Source organism: Octopus bimaculoides, chromosome 3, assembly GCF_046866305.1.
Source record: "Octopus bimaculoides isolate indiv1 chromosome 3, ASM4686630v1, whole genome shotgun sequence".
Taxonomy (NCBI): domain Eukaryota; kingdom Metazoa; phylum Mollusca; class Cephalopoda; order Octopoda; family Octopodidae; genus Octopus; species Octopus bimaculoides.
In genome coordinates this window covers 552,630-575,394 of record NC_142930.1, presented here as the reverse complement: position 1 = coordinate 575,394, position 22,765 = coordinate 552,630, and the positions used below count along the sequence as shown (strand labels likewise).

The window sequence follows — 22,765 nt, the reverse complement described above, 5'->3', positions numbered from 1 at the left end:
TGGTTGGGAAGAACTTTACAAGCTATGTACAGGGGTGCTACCAGTAAGATGAGGGTTTGTAATTAGTACAGCAAAGAATTCAGGGTACAAGTTGTGGTTCACCAAGGATCAGTGCTCAGCCCGCCTCTTGTTCATGGTCCTCCAGGCAACAACACTAGAAGTTCCAGGTATGGAAGCAAGGTCTAGAATTAAAGAGCCTTAGAGTTAACCTACCAGTCATAGTAAGTAGAAAGGCAGACAGATCACAAACCCCTTCAGGTAGATGGCCCTATGCACCATGTAGAAAAGGTGTAGGCAGAAACTCCATAAGATGCACCCATTGTAATCTTTGGACACAAGGTGCAGCAATGTCAGAAACTAGCTTTAGTATGCAGAAGATGCACAGGTGGAAATGGGCAGAAAATAGATTCAGTTGACTGCCGGGGTAGGGGGAGGGGCAAGCTAGAGGTAGTAGATAGCTTCTGTTGTCTAGGTGACCAGGTTAGTAGTGGAGGCGAATTCTGTGAGTAAAGATTAGGATGGACAAAGTTCAGAGAGCTCTTACCCCTGCTGGCAACAAAGGCCTCTCTCACAGTGAAAGGCAGATGATATGATGCCTGTGTGCCAACAGCTATGCTGCATGGCAGTGAACCTTGGGTTGTGACAGCCGAACATGTGTAGGCTTGAATGAAATGAAGCCAATGTGCTTCACTGGATGTGCAACAGTGTAAGCATCTTGAGAGAAAAGTTAGGCCTAAAAGGAATCAGATGTGTGCAAGAGGTAACTGCACTGGTATGGTCATGTGATGGACGAGGACAGGTGTGCAAAGAAGTGCCAATCTCTACTGTGGTAGAGGTAGACCCAGGAAGACGTGGAACAAGGTGGTGAAGCATGATCTTCAAAATTTGAGCCTCACAAATGCAATGACTTGCTGATGTGCTGTTCTTGAGAAGACCTGTCAAGCCAAGTTCACCCATGCTGGTGATGTGTAAAGAACACTTTGAATGTTGGCCTCATGGAGGCAAAGTGGCTGAGTTCCTTTCGAGTGTTGAGCCTCATGAAGGCAATGACCGAGACCTTTGGCATTATGTCATGCTTGAGAAGAAGGCACATCAAGCCGAGCAAAATCACAGTCGTGGCAGATACTGGTGTTGCGTAAAAGCACCCCAGTGTTACACAAATGGCACCCTTGCTGGTGGCATATAAATGCACCCATTGCACTCGAAGTGGTTGACATTAAGAAGGGCATCCAGCCATAGAAACCATGCCGGAGCGGACACCAGTCTAGTGCAGCCCAAGTCGAACCCCTTCTTGCATGGACAACTGATGTTAAATGCTGATGAATGACACTGCTTTTATGATGGATCACAATGCTATGCCAAGTAGACTTGTGCTCTTGGCTTCTTCTAATTTCCATTCACCCACAAGGCTTAATTGAGCCAGTTTAGGGCTGTAGGTGAAGCCCAACATGCTATGCATTAATCTCAAAACCACATGGTTTGGGGTCTCTTTAATACCTCTTTCCAGAATTGTAGTAATATCCTAAAGTCCCATTTGTTCACTCTTGCTCTTATTGCCATGTTTTACTCCTCAAAGTATAACTGGTACATTCACTGGGTCTATGGGGTTAATGTGTCTTCTGAAATGAGTTGCGATGGGCAGAGGAGACAAACTTACTGACCTTTTACATATCCAGTAGAATTTTTCATGGAAGTATATTTGTTTCATGTTCTTTGTGGTCTGCTGCTGAAATTCCAGCCTTGACAAGATTCTGTCATTACAATATGGAAGGTATCAGGCTGAATAAAAAGTAAGCAACGTTTTGAAACGGGAAATTCATCACAATATATTTTAACAAAGTGGAAATTTTATTTATCAAAGTAAGTACCATTAGAATCAATACATTACAAGTTACAAGTTTGTTTATTCCGGTAACATTAAAATCTGGGGTTCTGGAGTTGATGAACTCTTTGACTACACTTTCAGCATCGGTTTGATTTTTGAACTTCTTATCTCGAAGGAAACCATCAAGGTGCTTGAAAAAGTGGTAGTCGGTAAGAGAAAGGTCTGGGAAATAAGCAGGATGGGGAAGAACTTTGTATCCAAGTTCCCTCAATTTCTGGAAGGTCATTAGTGAAATGTGTAATCGAACATTGTCATGAAAAATGATTGACCCTCTTCTGTTGACCAGTCTGGGATGGAGGAGTAGCAGTTTTTCATTGATTTTGGCAATTTCATAATATGCTTCTGTAGTAATGGTTTTTCCGGGTTTTAAGAAATTATAGGGGATGAGTCCAACTGTGCACCACCGGTCACCATAACCTTCCTTTTGATGAGTTCGGGTTTAGGGAAGGTTTTCGGTGCTTCATTTTGGTCCAACCACTGCGAAGTTACAATATGGTCGAGAAATAGATGGGTCTGGTTACGAAGAAGAAGCGACGAGCAACTTTCATATCTGCGCATTTTCTGATTTTCATTCAAATCGTGTGGTACCCATTTGTCGAACTTTTTTGATTTCCCAATCTCATGCAAATGGTTGCAGACAATTTTCTGGCTAATTTGAAGTTCTTTTGCCAGTTCTCGAGTGGTTTTTACGTGGATCTTTCTCAATGACAGTCTTTAATCGACCGTCATTGATGACAGATGGGGGTCCTCTATGCTCACGATCTTCAAGCCTCAGGTCTCCCCACTTCAAAATTATTTAAACCATTTTCGAGCTGACCACTCACTGGTCATTTCCTAACCAAATGTTTCGTTGATATCGCGAGCAGTTTCAGCTGCTTTACGTCCTTTTTTGAAGTTGAATAGCGAAATTGCTCAAATATTGCGCTTTGACTATTTCATTTCAGATGACTGTAACAACGGTGAAAAAAAATATCAATATTTATTGATGCATTTGGGCAAATCTATGTCTGTATTATCAGATAATTGCAAAAAATTGTTTATAAAAATTCAAAACTCTGCAAAAATCCGTTTCAAATTTTTCATGATTCAAAACGTTACTTAATTTTTATTCAACCTCATAGTTGAACAATGGTCAAGCAAGTCTGATGGGAAACTTTTCTAAGTTCTCTTCGAAAAGTTATGCTTGCTATTCAATAGCTTTGGTAATTGACTTGTTCAATTCAAAAAGTCTGCACGTTACATTTGATGCAGATTTTTTTTTCTTTCTTGTTCACCGTGCAGCAGTTTCTTTTAAATAGTGTTGCTATACAAAGTTTAAGATTTGAAAAAGAGGCAGAATGTTACAGAAGAATCTCTGTGAGAAGATCCGGCAAGTTAAGTGAGACCATAATCCGAGGCCTCTGCCAGGGGTGTAGCCAGCCCAGTTATGCGTAACATTCCTTCATTGGACACTAAACTTGGCTTGTGAAGACCTGTTGAGGCAAGTGAAATCGAAATCGTGATGGCACCCATACCAGTGGAGCGCTAAGAGCATCATCTGAGTGTGATCGTTGTCAGAGCAGCTGTCTGGCTTCTGTGCCAGTGGCACGTAAATAGCATCATTTTAGTGTGATCGTTACCAGTGTCACCTTACTGGCACGTGAAGAAACATTTGAGAATGGTCGTTGTCAGTGCCGCTGGACTGGCATGTAAAAAACACCATTTTGAGCATGGCTGTTGCCAGTACCGCCTGACTAGCCTTTGTGCCAGTGGCACGTAAAAGCACCCACTACACTCTCAGAGTGGTTGGCGTTAGGAAGGGCATCCAGCTGTAGAAACTCTGCCAAATTTAGATTGGAGCCTGGTGTTGCCATCTGGTTTCACCAGTCCTCAGTCAAATCGTCCAACCCATGCTAGCATGGAAAGCGGACGTTAAACGATGATGATGATGATGATGATGATGATGATGATGATGATGATGATATATGCAGATATATGTAAATATAAGTGTGCAAGTTTGTATTTGTGTGTATGTATTATACATGAATGCACATAGCATGTATGTATGTACAATGAAGAAAAATAAGATTAAATAAATCTTGCCAAGTACTCCATGTTACAAATCTGACTAACAGAGTATCCGATAAGACTATTGTAATCTTTATAGGTTATTTATACAATGTGACAGATGCAACCTAAATTTGAAACTAATAATCGATTGATTGGTATATTGATTGCAGAATATAAAAGTAATTGAATGAAGAATTATATTCATATGATATTTTACACATCTACATATGTTTCAAATGATTTAATGATCTGCATTCACTACTCAGTCAATCAATTTATGGAACAGTCGTCTCCTGGCCCGTTCATGTTTGACTTTAAAAGTAACTGTTGAATTTTCTTCAGACAGACTTAGTGGAAGGGTGTAGCTGATAGTAGACATATTGGATTTCCTTTTATTATCTATCCACTATGGTGAGTTCATATTCCTGGGAGGCATCGGTGTAATCAAATGTTGGTGAATTTAATTCTGTGAGAAAAACTTTTAGAAATAAGAAATAATAAAGACTGTTTAATGATGATATTAATTTATCCATTTAAGGAGAAGAACAAAGTTAAAGCATCTAGGTTAGTTGAAGGCTTTACAGCCGGATACCCTTCCTGGTGCTAACCTTTACATGTTTGTAAGTAGTGGTCTTTTTACTTCATACACCGTTAAAAGTGAAGAACTTGTACACGAAAAATATATTGAGGGGTACGCTTTGATGTGATACACTTTACCAGAACTCTTTGATTCAGATCTCATAAAATATTCCATTCTAAAATCACAGCACTTATGGACCAAGACTTAGATTGTTATGGAGGAGAGTCATTTAATGCTGCTGTTGCTTTCACTTTCACTTCTCTCCTCCGCCATGGCTTTTCTCTCTTCTCTCATCCACCAACCACCAGTTTATTGAGTCTTCAATGTTAGTCCAATGCTGTCAATCATTTGTACCATTAAATCTTGCCTCTGCAGAACATCACTAATTTTCTTACATTTTTCTGTTTTATAATTTTATCATCATTATTATTATTGTTGTTTTTATTATGTTTTCTTTATTAACCACAAAGGGTCCACAAAAAAAACAAACATTGTGGAGGGTACAATACAATACAGCGTGGGGGTTACATAAAATGAAGTGTGAAATTGATGAAATGAATTTTAACAATGAAAAATTTCCCAAAAGAGAAAGACTTCTAGGGCTGCTTGTGGAAATCCCCTACAACCATAGAGGCCTTGACCACGGGGAAAGTGCCCACTCCTCATCGTCTATAGGTGCATGCTTAGAGTAGGCCCATCCTTGCAACATTCACCTACCTTTCAACAAAATTGCAGCACTTCCGTCTCTCTCACTTTCCTTTTCAAGATAACTTCAAAAAGTTGATGAGGGTTGAAGAGGAAATTGTCTGTCTTCAGCTCTTTTAATCTGGTCCACCACCCAACCTTTTTTGCTAAGGTTACCAAACAAACAAAAAAAAAAACATTACCTGCCCTTCCCAGCCAAAAGAAGGCAGTGGGATAGTCTTTACAATAGACTCAGCCAATAGCTGGATCTGTCCTACATGTGACAGCAGGTGTTCAACACAAACCCACAGATCAGCAATATTTGGACCCTGGACAAGAGTGTGTAGAACAGTTTTGTTGCTTTGCATGCCCTTCAGGCAATTACTCATAGGCCTTGGTCCATAAGTTCTCTGGAACTGACCAGTTGATTCTCATTGATGCCCAGAGTCTTCCCGAGAATGTCATCACACCACTAACCCTCTAGAGAACATCAGAGTGGAACCTCTGCATACTGCATTGTCCAACTGATAGGATTGTGAGTGCCTGATGACAATCTAGGTGCCAGGCACACTGCCTCTGCCTACACTGGATCCAGGACTGCAGCTCAATCGAAAAGATGAGCTGTGAAAAATCCGGTCTGACAAATGGTGACCACACCTGCTCCCTGTCAAAGGAAGCGCTGAAAGTGTCATTGCATGTCTGTACATCAGCAGCCATGGCATGCCCAGTCCTCCATTCAGCAGGTGTTGATAGCAAATGGAGCAGTTGGCCAGTGGGAAGCAACCCTTCTACAGAAAGCAGAAGAGTATGCACACCACTTTGGTCAGACATAATAAACTGGAGAAAGGCACAATGGCCAGGGGGTCATGTATAGCAGAGGCAATGTAAGCATTCACCACATTCTGCCCAACCTTTCAGGGATAGCTTTCTTTTGGCCCATTTCTGGGTGAGAATGGCCACCCTGTTTATCACCCCATCCCAGTTCCTCTCCACCTGGAAATCTAGACCAAACCAGACTCTGAGCAATTTAACTGGTCCTTCTGTCCAGCATCGCATGACATTATTAGATGGCATAGACCTGCCTCTCCAGGTGTCAAGCTGCAAGTCCACTGGTTCTTCTTGGTTAATTTTTTTGCTCCTGTTATTGCCCCCATATTCTTTTGGAACAGTGCTGACGAGGTAGGTCGAAGTGCTTAGTGTTCAACATGATGAAGATGACATCATCTGCATATGCTAACACAGTTCTCACGCATCCTAGTTTGCATGGGATGCCTTTCAATATCTCCAGTTTTTGCAGTAGTGGAAAAACAACAACAATAATAAAATTTTCAAATTTTGGCACAAGGCCAGCAGTTTTGGGGAGAGGGATGAGTCAATTACATCGACCCCCCAGCGTTCAACTGATAGTTATTTCATTGACCCCTAAAGGACAAAAGGCAAAGCAACCCCAGTGGAATTTGAACTCAAAATGTAAAGATGGACGAAATGCAATGATAACAATTGATGTCCCATAAGAAGTAACAGTTTGCTTGATAGCTGTACTTTTCATTGGGAAAGAGCTTAGTTTCTAAACCTGTTTAATAATCACATCTTATTCTCCTGACATTTACTATATTATTCTCTGGCAAACTCTTAATACAAATTGTAAAATCAATCAATATTTGCTGGTGATATATCAAGAGTTCAGTTCATTGAATGAATTGTTTTAAAGAGGTGAACTATTTCTACTTCTCATTTCATGGATGGAAAGGATTTTGTTCTGTATTTTTAACTATATTTTCATTAGGAAAGTATTTAATCCTTTTTGTTACCATAATTCTGTTGAAATAGACTGACTTTGTTCTGATTATTTTTTAATATAATGGAGAAATTAGTTAAATAACTGTTATTGTTAAGATGGTGTTTGGAAAATATATTAATATGAAATTTTAATTGAAGGTTTTAATTCACTTTCAAATAGAAAGTTTGTGTCATGAAATCAACTTTGGTTTCAGGTGCATTGGTAGCAAAGGGGTTCAGTTATTATTTCAAAAGTTAAACTTAGGCTCTTTACTTTCAATGTGTTGGGTTTATCTTTTCACTGGTTACATTTGAAGTTGAACCATTTCACTTCATGTATCCATGTAAATAAACTTCTTGTTTTTTTTGTTTTTTTTTGAAGTATTAGTATATTCTACTCCTGGTATGCTCACACTTGCATAAAAATGTTCCTAAACCATCAAAAATTCCAATCTTCCTGAAATCTACCAATATCACTCCTGTCGTGTCCATCCACCCTTTCCATTTTATGGCTCTTTTATTGTTCACTTTTCTATCTTTTTGTGTCATATTTCTGTGTACAGGACAGGTATTTCTAGCTTTCATTGCATCCTTTCTTTACTTAACCAATGTCTTCTTTCTGTCCCCATTTTTAGCTTTTTCTGACAAGTTATAATGTACCCGAGCACTATATACAGTAAGTTCATCATCATTATCATCATCATTTGTTTTTCTTCTTCCTTCAATTTTGTTTCCATTTCTTGCCAAGTGTCTTCCCATCACCTAAGACAGGGACACACTATACATTGAGAAGCCACTAAAATAAACCCACCAGATTGTTCATTTACAAAGTTATGTGAAAACAACAACAACAGACAAAAAAGGCATGCTGATGTTTCTTGACATTTGACAGTCAGTAGCTCCGACCATCCAAAAACAATGGATTGTAATCCTTCACACAGTGACAAAGCTCTTCTCAATATGTTTGATGTTCCAACAATGTTTTGCACTTCTTGCAGGGATGGTAAGCCAGGGGTCGTTCTCAAATAATTTTCAGTTCCTTTTTAAATATTCTTTGTGTTCGTACAATCACTGGTATTATAACTGCCTTCAGATATCACATTTTTTTCAATTTCAATCTGCAAATCTTTATACTTTCTGAGTTTTTGTTAAATTATTTTGCTGAGATATTATGATCGCAAAGAATATTCATGTCAATCAATAAACAGACTTTATGTTTTGGTCTTTCACAACAATATCCATTTTATCAGCTTTGATGGTTCTGTCTATATGTACTGGAAAGTCCCAAAGAACCGTTTCATTTTCTCCCTCAGTTACAAAATCAAAGTGGTGTTTATGTTAATTGCCAGCAGATTTGATTTCATGATGCCAGCATATCAACCAGTGTAGATGTTGGTCAACTCCATCATGTCTTGATTTGTACTCTAATGGTGCTAAAACTTTACATTCACAGATTAAGTGGTACACTGTTTCAATCTTATCTCTTATTGTGTATATGAAATGAAGAAAAGCTTCCTGGGAATGTGGGTGGTTGATATCAACACAATTTTTTGAGTCTCATAGATTGTTGATTTCCAAGGGATCTGATCAAAATACCTTTCCCGATCATTCTCAGGGCACCTACAACAACAGGGATGGTTTTGGTTTTTAATTGCCATGTCTTAGATATTTCAAACTCAAGATCCTTATATTTTGACAGTTTTTCAAATTCTTTTGCTGAGATGTTTCTATCAGTAGGTACTGTCATTTCAATTAACAGACATGTTTCTTGTCTTAGGTCTTTGATGATAATGTCTGGCATGTTAGTATTTATTTGCCTGTCTGTATGTCTCCCATAGGATAGTAACATTAGCTCTCTCAGTGATTGGCTCTGGATGGTGTTCATACAAGTTCTTAAGATATCGGTGACAGCATACACTCCAGTGCAAGTGTTGGCCAGCTTGACCATACTTGGTTTTATATTCTGTAGGGACAAGGACTGAGCAGCCAGCAACAATGTAGTCACTACCCTCAAGTTTGTCATTGTAGAGCCTACACTTTGTGTCTACCTCATTGTGTGTGACATTAGCTTGATAGTCCCAAGTGAGGAGACTCTGATCTTGTGCTGCTAGGATAAATCCTTCTGTTTTGTCTTTCAAACCAACACCCTGCAGCCACTGGCAAGTTCTTTTCCTATCTACATCAGCTTCCCCAGCTCGTTTGGGGTATTGTCCATGCAATGGTTTTCCTTCCAGTCTTGATATTTCCTTTTGTCTTAAAATTTTTTTGCAGCCTTACTGGCTGGTATGTCTTCCTTATACCCTGTTCTGTTAAGTTCATTTGTAAGGGTTATTGGGTATAATTGGAGATTTGTATTCCACACTGACATGTTGGGCCTCAGGAAATTTGAGATCACAAGAGAAATTTTGAAGATATCCAACAATTTCAAGATCCATGAATGCAATATACTGTCAAAGGTCTTTTTAAAATCAATCTATGCAGAATAGAGATTATTATTATTATTATTGTTATTATTATTGTTGTTATTATTATTATTATTATTATTATTATTATTATTATTATTTGCAGAAAAGGGAGATTGTGAAGGCTGAAATGGCAGGAAATTGTTGATTTGTTATCTCCCTTTTTTTCTTTGTTTTTTTTCCATTGATTTGACCTTTTCAACTAGTTTAGCAAAATATTAATGACACTTCAACGGCTTCAATAAGCTACTTTAATCATTTAATCAGCTATTAATACTCGAGGTACAAGGACTTTAATCTAACACACATTCAGTTGAGTTTGTACTTCTCAGAGAAAGTGAGAGAGTGTGTATCCTACATTCATATATATTATGTGTGTGTGCGTGCGCATGTGTTGGTAGACACTAAATATCCAAAAAGCTATGACAAAGACATTGAAATGTTGCCTTAGAAATATTTAATGAGTTCTGATAGTAATTAAATAATTATGAGATAACATTTCAATATTTTCTTTGCTATTATTTTTGATATTTGATGTTCTGCTGACTTTACTCTCATCTTCTACAATTGACTGGCTTCCTACATTGTCTGTGAAATGTTTCAAGCAAACTATGTTACACCATATACATACATACATGCACACATACAAACAAACACACATACATACACACACACATACATATACACACACATACATACACACTCACATACATACATATATATACACACATACATACATACATAGGAACAGGAAATATCAACCAAGTACCTGATGCATAAAAGGGATTGAGATGCGGGAAAAGCCATAAAATGTGACAACCAAAGCAGACTTTGTGGAGTTCACACTGAAGATATCACCCATACCATCATAAGCAGTTGTCTGAAAATGTCATCACCGTATTATCTACCAATGAGACATGATGTTGTAGCTAGGACACTCTATAAGGAAATCCATTGGAAGGATAATCCCAAGGACAAAGAAATAAGAAACCACAGTATGGTAGAAGCTATAGCCAGTCATAATGAAAAGGAATACTAGTGGAATGTCCCAATGAAAACCTCAATAAAATGTAAGCACAACAGACCTGATATAATGATTTGGGATAGAGAAGAGAAACTGTGCACAGTTGTGGAAATTATCTGGCCAGCGGATGTTAACATAAAGCTGAAGATCAGTGAAAAAGAGAGCACCTATGCTGAACTATTGAGAAATCTGCAGTTACTCTATCCAGATTACAAGTTCAGGTTTATACCTGTAATTACTGGGGCCCTGGAATATGTTACACACTGCCTAAATACCAATCTTGAGAAATTAGGCTTCTGCATCATCTTGCTATAAAAGCAGGTAGTAATTGCACTTTGTCCTTATTCTTAGTACAAGTTTTGAAGAGTGCAGTTCGAGTTTAACAGTTGTTTTTTCAAAGCTATAATGGAAATGACAAAGGACCATATTCGGTATATTTTGCTTTATGAGTTCAATAAAGGCAACAACACAACGGAAAGTGTGAGGAATATTAACGCAGTATATGGGGATTGGACAATAAGCATAAGCCAGTGTCAATGGTAGTTCCAGAAATTAGAACTTAGAAGATGAGCCTCATCCTGAAAGATCGACGAGGATGTCCTGCAAACCCTACTGGAACAAAATTCCATCGTAACTGTTGAACTAGCAGAGAAGCTTGGATTTCAACCATTCATCGATACCTGTGTGCCATTAGAAAAGTCTGCAAATTGGGTCAATGGGTTCCTCTGAATGTGTGCTCTTCTTTGCTGTCATGTCTCATGAACGAACTTTTTTTGGACCGAATGGTGACTGGTGACAAGAAACAGGTTCTCTATAAAAATGTCAAGTGCCGAAGACAGTGGGTAGAGAAAAGAGAAACACTGGCACCTCAGGTTAAAGAAGGTCTTCCCCAATGTAAGGCGTTGTTATCTGTTGGGTGGGATATGAAAAGTTTAGTCCACTTTGAACTTACTCCTCTCCATCATTACGATTAAAATAAATTGTTTTGTGTGCAAGGGAGATGACTGTGCTGGTAACAGTGGAAGGAGCCCATGGCAGAGGGAGACCCAGGAAGACATGGGATGAGGTGGTGAAGCATGACCTTCAAACATTGGGCTTCACAGAGGCAATGGCAAAAGACCAAGACCACTGGAGACATGCTGTGATTGGGAAGACCTGGCAAATAAAGTGAGTTTACAGCTGTAACTTACACCAGTGTCACATAACCAGTCCATTTAAAAAAGTACTTTTGAATTGTCAGGCGACATGCCGAGCTTGAGGAAACCTATTGAGTCAAGTAAAATAAAAAATCAAATCAAATCACAATCAAATGGAAACTGTTGTTGTGGCTGATACCAGTGCCACCTGACTGGCTCCCATGCTGGTGGCATGTAATAAGCACCATGCATGCATGGGTCGTTGCCAGTTCCACGTGACTGGATCCCTGTGCCAGTGGCACATAAAAAGCGCCATCTGAATATGGTTGATGCTCCGACAACTAACAACTGATGCCGGCAGTTTGTTCCATTCTTCAGCAACTCTTAGCGTGAAAAAGGGTTTCCGAAAGTCATATATATATATATATATATATATATATATTTGCCAGTACCGCCTGACTGGCCTTCGTGCGGGTGACACGTAAAAGCACCCACTACACTCTCTGAGTGGTTGGCGTTAGGAAGGGCATCCAGTTGTAGAAACTCTGCCAAATCAGATTGTAGCCATCTGGTTTCACCAGTCCTCAGTCAAATCATCTAACCCATGCTAGCATGGAAAGCGGACGGTAAACGATGATGATGATGATGATGATATATATATATATATATATATACACACACACACACATGCACATATATGTATATATACAAGTATACACTGACACACACAATCTGAAAATTAAAGGATGAAGATCAATTTATATTTCAATCCTAAAAGTTGAGTTATTCTTTTGCATGAAGTATGGATGTATGTGTGCATATCTGTGTAAATATGCATCAATCTCGTAATGTGTTTTTAAGGTTGCAGAAGCGACCTACTTACAATTTGACACGGGTAATTAACCACATTGGATTTACGTATAAAGTTAATTCATCTGCTCTGAATATCCCTCAGTGAGCTGGTGAGAGAGTGGGTAGTGGTGGGGCTATGCTTTTAACACTAAAACTTCCTGTGACCCTCAATTATATAATGATGCTAACCACATTTCCTAAGATGAGTAAAAATGTTAATCTCAAAATATATTTAATTACTAACTGAAATATTTCTTGATCACTAAGAAACCCATCCTGTTATTTTGTATCATCTTTTTTTTTTTTATTATTATTATCTTTCATGATGTTATATATTAGTTTTATCAGGAAAGGTCACGAGAATCGTTTATTTCCTATTTAAAGACACTTCCTTTGCAGACTATCCGTAATTATGGTGAGACTCCATTTTCACTTCGGATGACCAATAAAGGTGAAAAAAAGACCTGGAATGATCTCTTGTTCTTGCTAGAAGAACCAGCAAATAATAACTTGCAATGTTAGTTTTTTAATGTTTCAAATATTTTACATGATTTCACCCTCTTAACTTTCAATGAATGTCTGATGGAGTTTCATGGCAAAGTTGTCTATAGCAAATATAATTGTAAAACACATTGTTACAAAGATGCTAGACCAAATGACATCTAATCACACATTATCAATAATTATATATAATCAATAATCAAAATTAATGTGTGATTAGTCTTTATTGGATTCAGCTGAAAAATAAGGCATCGTTAAACAACTCGATCCACAAATAAAAACCTATTTGCAGAGATGTTAGTATGCCACCATGTGCCATTGTATTTGGGAAAGAGCAGAGTTTCACAGCCTATGACCTTTGCAATAGATCATCACTATCATCATCATCATCACCACCATTATCCTTCTCACTGTCATCATTGTCCTCATCCTCCTCTTCCTTCTCCTCTCCTCTTTGTCCTCCCTCTCCTTCTCCTCTTCATCCTCCATTCCCTCTCCCCTCCTCTTTTTCTTCTCCTCCTCTTCTCCCTCCCCCTCCTCCTCTTCTAGAAATAATAGAGAGCTTGACCGGATATTATTTTTACTGAATCTAACTTATATCTTACACTTCTGAATCCATATGCTGGCATTTGCCTTTTCAGAGCTGATTAAAATCACAAACACACAGAGAACTTGGTTTTACATATCAATATGTTTAGAGAGTCTGAACTTGTCTAGTTTGCGTATTATTAGATAAATATCCTCAAGAGAATAAAGGCAACATATTCAAGTGTTAAAAGAAAATGAAAAAATGAAAAAAGGAACTGGAGATGATCAAGTTGATAGAGTGTTGTTTTATCGACCAAGAGTTAGTGATTTATTTACTGCTGCTGCTGGCACATAGCTGTCTTTCTGGCCAATGTATTGGAAAGCACAATTCATCAGTGCAAGCAGCCAACTCACCGTATGGTTGGTTGGTTGTTGAATTTAATGTGTGAATTTGGTGAGGATAGATTTGACTAGGAGACATTTTTATCATTATTACTTCATGAAACATCTCCGATGACTGAGCATTGTCTAATAACCTGATATAACTGAAAATGCTTGTTTAAATTGTTTTACTTTCCAACAGTTTCTTTTAAACTCTGATTAATATTGCCTTCAGATATAATATTCATATTTTGTATGTTGCTATGTGAAATTATAGTTATCTTCAATTGCATTTATCTTAACAATGCTACAATCTATGCTTAACACCGGGCCTGAAACTATTGTTCATAGAATCCAAATCATGAGCTCAGTTGTTGGTCAAAAATTCAAAACTAATCTCCGTGGCAAGTCTGCTTTGCAATAAACAGAAGACATGTTTATTGCTATGGATGTTTACAATTTACATCTTAATGTCAACGGAATGTATGAAAGAAGGAAGACTTAGGAAGTTACAGGAAAAAAAGTGTTCGAGATCAACTTCAAGGAGCTGAACCCCATGAAGAAAATGACAAGGAACCATACTGATGGTATACCCAGTGTATGCTATGGACACACAAGAGGTACGGTGGAATAATAGGAAAGTTATCATTGAAGGTAGTGTTCCTATGCACAAGTGCCTTGAAAATTACAGATACTCAGGAAATTGATTTTCTCAAATGCTCTGGAGGCTCTTTAGAGGTAGTGGATAATTTCTGCTTTTTAGGGACCAAATTAGTAGTGAAGGAGGATGTATGGAGAATGTAATACCTAGAATAAGAATAGGATGGAGAAAATTCAGAGAGCTTTCACCTCTGTTGGTAACCAAAGGTCCCTCTTTCTCTCTCTGAGTGAAAGGAAAATTGTATCATGTTTGTGTATGATTAGCAATGCTACATGGTAGTGAGATGTGGGCCTTGAATACAGAAGACATGCGAAGGCTAGAGAGGAACGAAACTGGTATGCTCTGCTCTGATGTGTAAATGTCATTGTACATGTTCAACAGAGTGCTTGTGTAGTGAGAGAGAAGTTGGGCATATGAAGAATTAGGTGCAGTGTGCAAGAGAAAAGATTGTGCTGGTTTGGTCATGTGATGCAGATCGATGTGGTCAGTTGCATACAGAAGTGCTGGTCACTTAAAGTGGATGGAACTCATGGATGAGAGAGACCCAGGAAGACATGGGATGAAGCACTGAAGGAGAACCTCAGGATGCTGAACCTTTTTGATAAGATGACAAAGGACCAAAATATTTGGCATTTTACTCAAGAAGACCCATCCTCCACTGCAGAAGTGTTAAGGCCACATTCCCTGGTGAAGGGGGTTGGCCTGCTAGAGTTCTATATTCTTATTATTATGGCCGGGTTCCAACCCAGGCTGCAGCACCAAAGTCCACCCACTACACTTCTTGTTTCGTCATCACTGCCTCGAGGTCCTGGATATATTTCAGGCCAGTATCTACAATCAAGTTGTTGATGTGTGATGATGTTTTCTTCTTCTTATATCACCATGAAGTGGGTTCCACAAGATTAATTTGGATGCTTCCTGTTTAGGATGGTGCACATAGTGAGTAGGTAGTTGCAGTCATCTTTGTCTGATCTTCTCACTACCTCTCGTCAGGTCTCCATAAAGGCATTCATTTGTCATATGTTGCTGCCACTTCACATTTAGGGCCCTTTATGGCATCCTCGTGCAGCATCCAGATGAGATAGCAAAGGACCAAAATTCCTGGCACCTTGCTGTACTCAAGAAGCCCCATACTTCACAGCAGAAGTGTCAAGACTACTCTGTCTGGTGAAGAGGAGTGACTTGTAACAATCCCGTGCCGATGCCAGGTAAAAAGCATTCAGGGTGGTGCCACGTAAAAGCACCCAGTCCACACTCTGTAAAGTGGTTGGCATTAGGAAGGGCATCCAGCCATAGAAACCATGCTGAATCAGACTGGGTCCTGGTGCAGCTCCCTAGCTTGCCAGCTCTGGTCAAACCGTCCAACCCATGCCAGCACGGTCAACAAATACATTGATTTCTTCCCCTTCTTTCTTCTTGTTCACACAAATTACTGCTGCGTTCCATTCTTCTTCTTTTCATTGCCCTGTTCCCCTCCACACACACACACAGCTAACACCTAGTTACCAATCACTCTCTGTCTCGCTTCCATTGCTCCATCTCACACTGCTCTATTTGCTTTGTCTCCTCCATCAAACTAATACTCTTTTATTCTCCCCTTCTGTTCCATCTGCTTTGAACGTGCAGAGACAACTTTGAGTAGAAATGACTTGTTTCACCTTCCATGAGACAATGCAATCTCTCTCTGGTTTTGGTGTGATGATGAAAGGTATCCAGCACCCAGGCAAAGGGATTTGCAAATGGACAGAGACAATGTAGCTGTAGAGAGGAGTGTTTAACCTTACCCAGGAGATGATACCCTCTGTCACTCTGGTGCCGGTGCCATGATAAAATGCATCCAGTAAACTTTGTAAAGTGGTTAGTGTTAGGAAGAGAATCCAAAGCACAGAGATCATTCCATCTGAATTAATGAATAAAATGTGTCTCCTTCACACTTCTAAGAAGGCAGTAAATCTAAAGTTAACTTGGACTGCGAGAACCTGCCCAGCCTGTGCCATCCAGAAAATGGACACAAAATGATGATGATAATGATGGTGGTGGCGATGTTGACAATGATGGTGGTGGTGGTGGTGGTGGTGGTGGTGGTGGTGGTGGTGCTGCTGCTGCTGTTGATGATGGTGATGAATGATTTCTGATTGCTTTGGAAGTGTTTATTTTGATATTTGGTTCTATTTAAGTTGGCAGTGAACTAAACAGTAGCATTTTGCCAGTGTAAAGTGACACACACACACACACACACAAATAAATATATTCCACATCCCCCAGAAAAAGAAGCATTTGGAAAGGAACAAAACTCCAGCAAGATATTGGTGATATTTCCTTTGATAAAAACAATTTATTTGTTGTATCTTTATCATAAACTCTTTTCCAACACTTGGTCACTATCTCTCTCTCTCTCACACATACACAGCACTAAAAAAACTGATATCTGCACAAATTAGATCGAGAGATCAATAGTATAAAATTGGATTAATATGCATACATATAGATTTGACTTCTTTAGTTTTAGTTTCCACAACCAGATGATGGCAAAGGGCCAGGAAGTATTACTCTTTCTATTATCTGATTCACTGACCATTTTACATTCCAGTCAATAAGTGATGCCAAGGTTTTTAAGGTTGTTTCCAGCAGTAAATTTCCATTATGTTTGCGGTCATCCATTGAACAGCCAATTGACAGAGACCAAGATGTGTGTCTCTTGTTATGAATTAACCCCAGTTCAGTCCTGGTTGCGTAGACCGAGGATCAAAGTTGTTATAGCTCTAATCATTCTTGTTTCTTCCTGCATTTTTCTTTTTTTTTTTTTTCAAAATGTTAGGGTCATGAGTACTGTTGAACCAGTCTGGTTATCATCATTGATAACAACATGTCTTTGAGTTCAAGCTCATGGTAGGTGTGTCACTGTTCTTTGGCAGCACACTTAATTTATCAAGCTTAATGAGAATAGCTACAACTACAGACAAACCTTGGCTGGAATAGAGTGGCTTCCTATACACAGAAATAACTAATTGTCACTCACTGAACACCCTGCAAAATATCAGGACGAAGCACTAACCTTTAAAAGACTTTTGGGGTTTATGAATCCCTTTTAGACAGAATCTCAGCAATTTTCTGAAATTTGGGGGTGTAGAGCCACCATATAGAAGTTGGAATGGCAGAATGCAAAAAACATTTGAAAAATATCTGGTGATGTTTACTTACATATCTTTACATTCTGAGTTCAAACTCTACCCAGGCTGATCTTGCTTTCTTCCTTCTGAGGTCAACAAGGTCAAGTACTGCAGCTGATTAAATCAACTGTAATTTTGAAGATGGTATACCAATGGCATCTACAAATCACCAAAGGAAAGAAATAAAATAATAAATTAATTTACAGTCTCCGACAGCTTGTTGATATCAGACAAAACTTATGGATGTTGATGTAATTGTTCTTCTCATATTCTAAATGTTGGTTATTTTGTAAATGCATCATTTCTCTTTGGTTAGAACTTGGATTTTGCTAATTTAATTGTTCTTCCAATATCCATTAAGTCTATTTTTTAATTGGTGAACAGCCTCACCCAAGAAGTTAAAAAAAAGCAAGACAAATCAGATAACATCAAGAAACATAAAAGAAGCCCAAAATTTAGTATTTTTTTTAAAGAGGTTTTCGAGGAAGTTGTGCTGTTCTTATGTTTCGGAGTCGTAACGATGTAAGTGATGCCATTCCGACAGGCAATCAGTGTCTTTTCATTCTGAGAGGGCTCACAGTTTACAAAGAAGATGGTTATAGGTTTGTTAATCATTGTTTTACTACAAAATGGTTAGATCGACAAGATGTTGGTGAAAATTGAGTGAAATAAGAACCACAAGGAGGATTTTTGATCAATGCATCAAATTAGAGACAATTTTCTTGTTGACATGTATATTTCTGCCAACACATGCACAACATATTCATATATTTATGTTCATACAAACACACATATATGCTTACATACATACAGAATGCATACATACATTTTTACATACATAGGGTGTGAACTGAAAGAGATTTGGTTATTATTTCTAGCAGGTAAGTGACTATATAGATACAGTCACTGTTTTAAAAAGTGATTTGTAATTTAAAGAAGACATTTTCTCAACAACCAAGGTATCCTCACCTACACATTCACAGCATCGTCCCAGTTATTAATTTACAAATTAATATAAGGCTATGTATATTTTGTGTTTCATATCATTCTGATCCCTCTGTTTTGGTAAAGCTGGGGGATTGAACCAGGAACCAAGTAGTTGCAAATTGACTTTCTTCTTCACCACCACAGTAATGCTTGCATCCTTACACAAATGTAAGAACTTGCCAAGAACTAAATTCTATTTTACAACCTTTATAAATAATTCTTTCTAATTTAGACACAAGCCTAGCAATGTGAAGAGGAGTTGATACAATCGACCCTAAAAAAGATATATATTTGTTATGTTAATTCTTAGTTGTGTACATGTGTAAGAATTCCATCAAATTTAAAGTGTTGGTGTTAGAAATATATATTTCATAAATGAAATCAGAAGCTCTTTCAGTTTTGCGGTTGGAATTACTTTTCCTTTACTTTTGTCTTTAATGATCCGGAGAGTGAAAAAGATGTCATAGCTTTAAGAGTTAATTCTACTGAAAAGTAATCTTGTAATCTTCTAAGAAACAGTGGCGCTCGTATAGTGTGGTAAGTCTACCACACTATCTGTATAGTCTTACTGATGCCAATCAATGAATCAATCATCTCTTTGATTTGATCTTATAAAAAGGATAATCAAAGGATATTAATATCCACCAAAAGATCAAGCTGAGAATATCTCAAAACACCTTTTACCTGTGATCAAAGGTATCCAGTTGTGACTGTGAAAATGCCATTTTTGTTTAAGGTATAATGCACCCAGGACTATATTATCCTGGGAACCCATAACTCCTCCCTGCTTTTGTTTTGAGTCAGTAGGGTGTGACTTGAAAGAGATTGACTGTTATCTCTGGCAGATTGAGTGACAATGTAGATAATACAGTTACTGTTTTATTATAAAGTGATTTGTGATTTAAAGTAGGAGATACATTCTCAACAACCTAAATGTACAATCTGGTATTGGTTCTTTATTAGAACCATTTTACTTCACTGAATATCAACATTGGAAAGAGATAGCCACAACTCCTTCCTGTATTGCTTCTCAATGACATCGTAGTTTTATGCAATTACAGTTTAGACAAGCAGATAAACTGCTCTGTCCGTCGACAGTAGCCTAAACCTGTAAATCTATTGATTTTTCAAACAATACAAATGAGAACAACTAAGATTAAATCAATAACAACTAAGAAGCATGAGATTTATTTCACGGAAAGAAGATGGGAGATTGCTTTTGTCTGCACCATTCAAAGACATAAAATTACATTGAAAAAAAAGAAATGAAATTAATTTAACCAGGGATTGAAACTAATTCATAACCTTTTGCTTAAAAGGAAAAAAATTGGTCGAGAAGTGAACATATTTGAAAGTTATCCTGTGCCATCTTAAGGCAAAGGAGTACACTAGGCAGTTGCTTGTGGGCCACACAGGTCAAAGGGCCTAATGCTAATCTATTTATGTTGTTGCTGTTGTGTATGTAAGGGGCCTCCATATGTTGCTATTGCTTTGCCTGGGAACCAATAATTCTGTTAAAACAATCCTGAAATTATCATCCCGTATTGGTAAGAAAAAAATCAGTTTTGTATTCCATCAACAATTTTCAGAGGCAGGCTTACTATGAGGAAGCAACATAAATGAAATATAACAATCTTGGTGTATAACACACTGTTTTCAATTATGCATACTTAAGCTTCCCTTGGATAATAATAATAATAATAATAATAATAATAATAATAATAATAATAATAATAATAATAATAATGATAATAATCTGTAATTTAAATATGATGAAATAATTGTTTCTAATAACTGAAATAATTATTTTCAATAATAGTAATAATAAAATAACAATATGGAGTCTAATCAATAAGTATCCGGACTGCTGCTATAGTAACAAAGCTAAAGCACGCAGAGTGAAGCTGCTTGACACAGATTGACTTTGGACTCTGCTGTGCATGCACACTAAGTTTTAACGTTCTAGTTCACTTCCGCTATTTACAGCACTGCTTGGAAGGAAGGTGTGTAGCATGTGATCATTGCATTGACCATGACAGAGAAAGTTGTCATGGCGATACCTGCTCAGAGGCCTACGTAAAGTTGCAGAGAGTGTATGGAGAGGAGTGTATGAGCTGCACACAAGTGTACGAGTGGTTCAGACGTTTCCAAGATGGCCGAAAAAATGTTGATAGTGACGAACGTTCTGGGAGACCCACAACAAGCAGAACTGAGTAAAACATTGATGTGTGTGCAGCTGTGAGGGGAAATCGTCGAATCACCAGCTGTGAGTTTTTAGGGGATGTGCCAATTAGTTGCAGTTCAGTTCAGTCCATTATCACTGAAGATTTGGGTATGAGACGTGTGCCTGCCAAGTTTATGACAAAACTGCTTTCAGCTGACCAAGAAGACACTCAGGTTTCAGTTGTGCAAGATCTCCTTGATTGTGTTGAGAACGATGAAAACTTTGTGTGGGCCTCTGAGCAAGTATCGGCAAATTTTTGGCAAAATATAATGTAGATTTTCTGCTCAACTTTCTCTGTCATGGTCAATGCAACAATCCCCTGCTACACACATTCCTTCCGAGCATTGCTGTAAAGAGCAGAAGTAAGCTAGAATGTTAAAACTCAGTGCACATGCCCAGCAGAGTTCAAGGTCGATCTGTACCTAGTAGCTTCACTCTGTGTGCTTTAGCTTCATTACTATGGCAACAGTCCAGATACTTATTGATCAGACCATGTGGTTTCTGACTGAGGTACAAGACCAGCAATTTGGAGTGGAGGGAGGGGGGGGGGGTTAGTCGATGCCGTCAATCCTAGTGACTGGTCTGTTATTTGATTGACTCTGGAAGAATGAAAGTTAAAGTTGACCTCAGCAGGAATCTAACTCAGAATGTAAAGAACATTTTGCTGAGAAAACACAAAAAAAAACGTTTTCCTGAAGAAATATTAGATTGAAGAGAGGACATTTTGAGATATAGAAAATTAAAAAATGCTTGACATACTTAGATAATTGATGTTTGTGTGAGAGAATGGAATTATCATCACATACATTTAACTAACATATTGTGAATCAGAGAAGGAATTTTGTTAATTCAGCAAATCTCAGGCCAAGAAAAAGAATTGAAGCAGATAAATGGTAAATCTGAAGAAGTTCTAAAGTAGTTGCTTGAAGAATTTGAGGTGGAGTGTGATGGCACAATATGAGCAAGGCAGTCAAAAATCTCAAGTCTCCATCAAATGGGATGGAAAAGGAAGTTAAATCAAAACGGCTTTTGAAGGAGATTCTTATTTGATGAGAATCTAGAATGTATCAAAAATATTTTTCATCAATTCTTCTGCAAACTTCATGTTAAGAGGAGAAAATTGAAGCTGATGAATGGTGCATCTAAAGAATTTTAAAATAGTTACTTGAAGAATTTGAGGTGAGATGGCACCAAATGAGCAGAAGTGGTCAAGATTTTCGAACAACTACGGTTGCTGTTTGCTGAAGAATGTGGTTCTGTAATTATTTATTTATTTGTTTGTTTTATAGATTTGCTGTTCCAAAATACAGGAAAATTTAGCTTGGTTTGTTGTAAATTACAGGTAAACAAGTATTAGTCGAACAATTAAGTTCATTTTTTAAAAACTTATTTTTATTGGATTATTATTATTATTATTAATATTATTAAGATGGCAAGCTTGCAGAATTGGTCAAAATTCTTAGCCGCCTTTCTTCCCGTTTTTTAACATTTTGAGCTCAAATCCTACCATGGATATATATATATATATATATATATATATATATATATATATATATATATATATTTGCCTCAGGGCTGATAAAATAAATTTGCATACTGGGGTTGATGATATCAGTTGATCCCCACCCTGTCCCCCACCAGTGCTGGTCTTCTGCTATAATTTAAAACAATTATTATTATCATTCAGTTTGCTTGAAATTCGTATTTCAAATTAAAAAAAAGCAAAACAAACAAAAAACAGAAATAAATCACTTCTTGTATGTGAGCCCAAGATGAAACGACATTCAATAAATAAATTCATGCTCAGAAGTTAGCAAAATTTTCAACAACTCAAAACAATATTATACCATTCAATAAGAATT

The 22,765-nt window shown here is 37.7% G+C and overlaps 1 long non-coding RNA gene across 1 annotated transcript in view; it reads right to left on the bottom strand.

Annotated features, from left to right (window-relative positions):
• Positions 1-1,492: 1,492 nt before the first annotated feature.
• LOC149136424 (uncharacterized) overlaps positions 1,493-22,765 on the bottom strand; it is a 114,578-nt gene continuing 93,305 nt past the window's right edge. Inside the window, exons 3-4 of the long non-coding RNA XR_016240949.1 lie at positions 17,724-17,851; positions 1,493-1,779 (exon numbers count right to left, since the gene is read on the bottom strand). This is a non-coding gene — a long non-coding RNA (uncharacterized LOC149136424). The remainder of the gene's footprint in view (positions 1,780-17,723; positions 17,852-22,765) is intronic.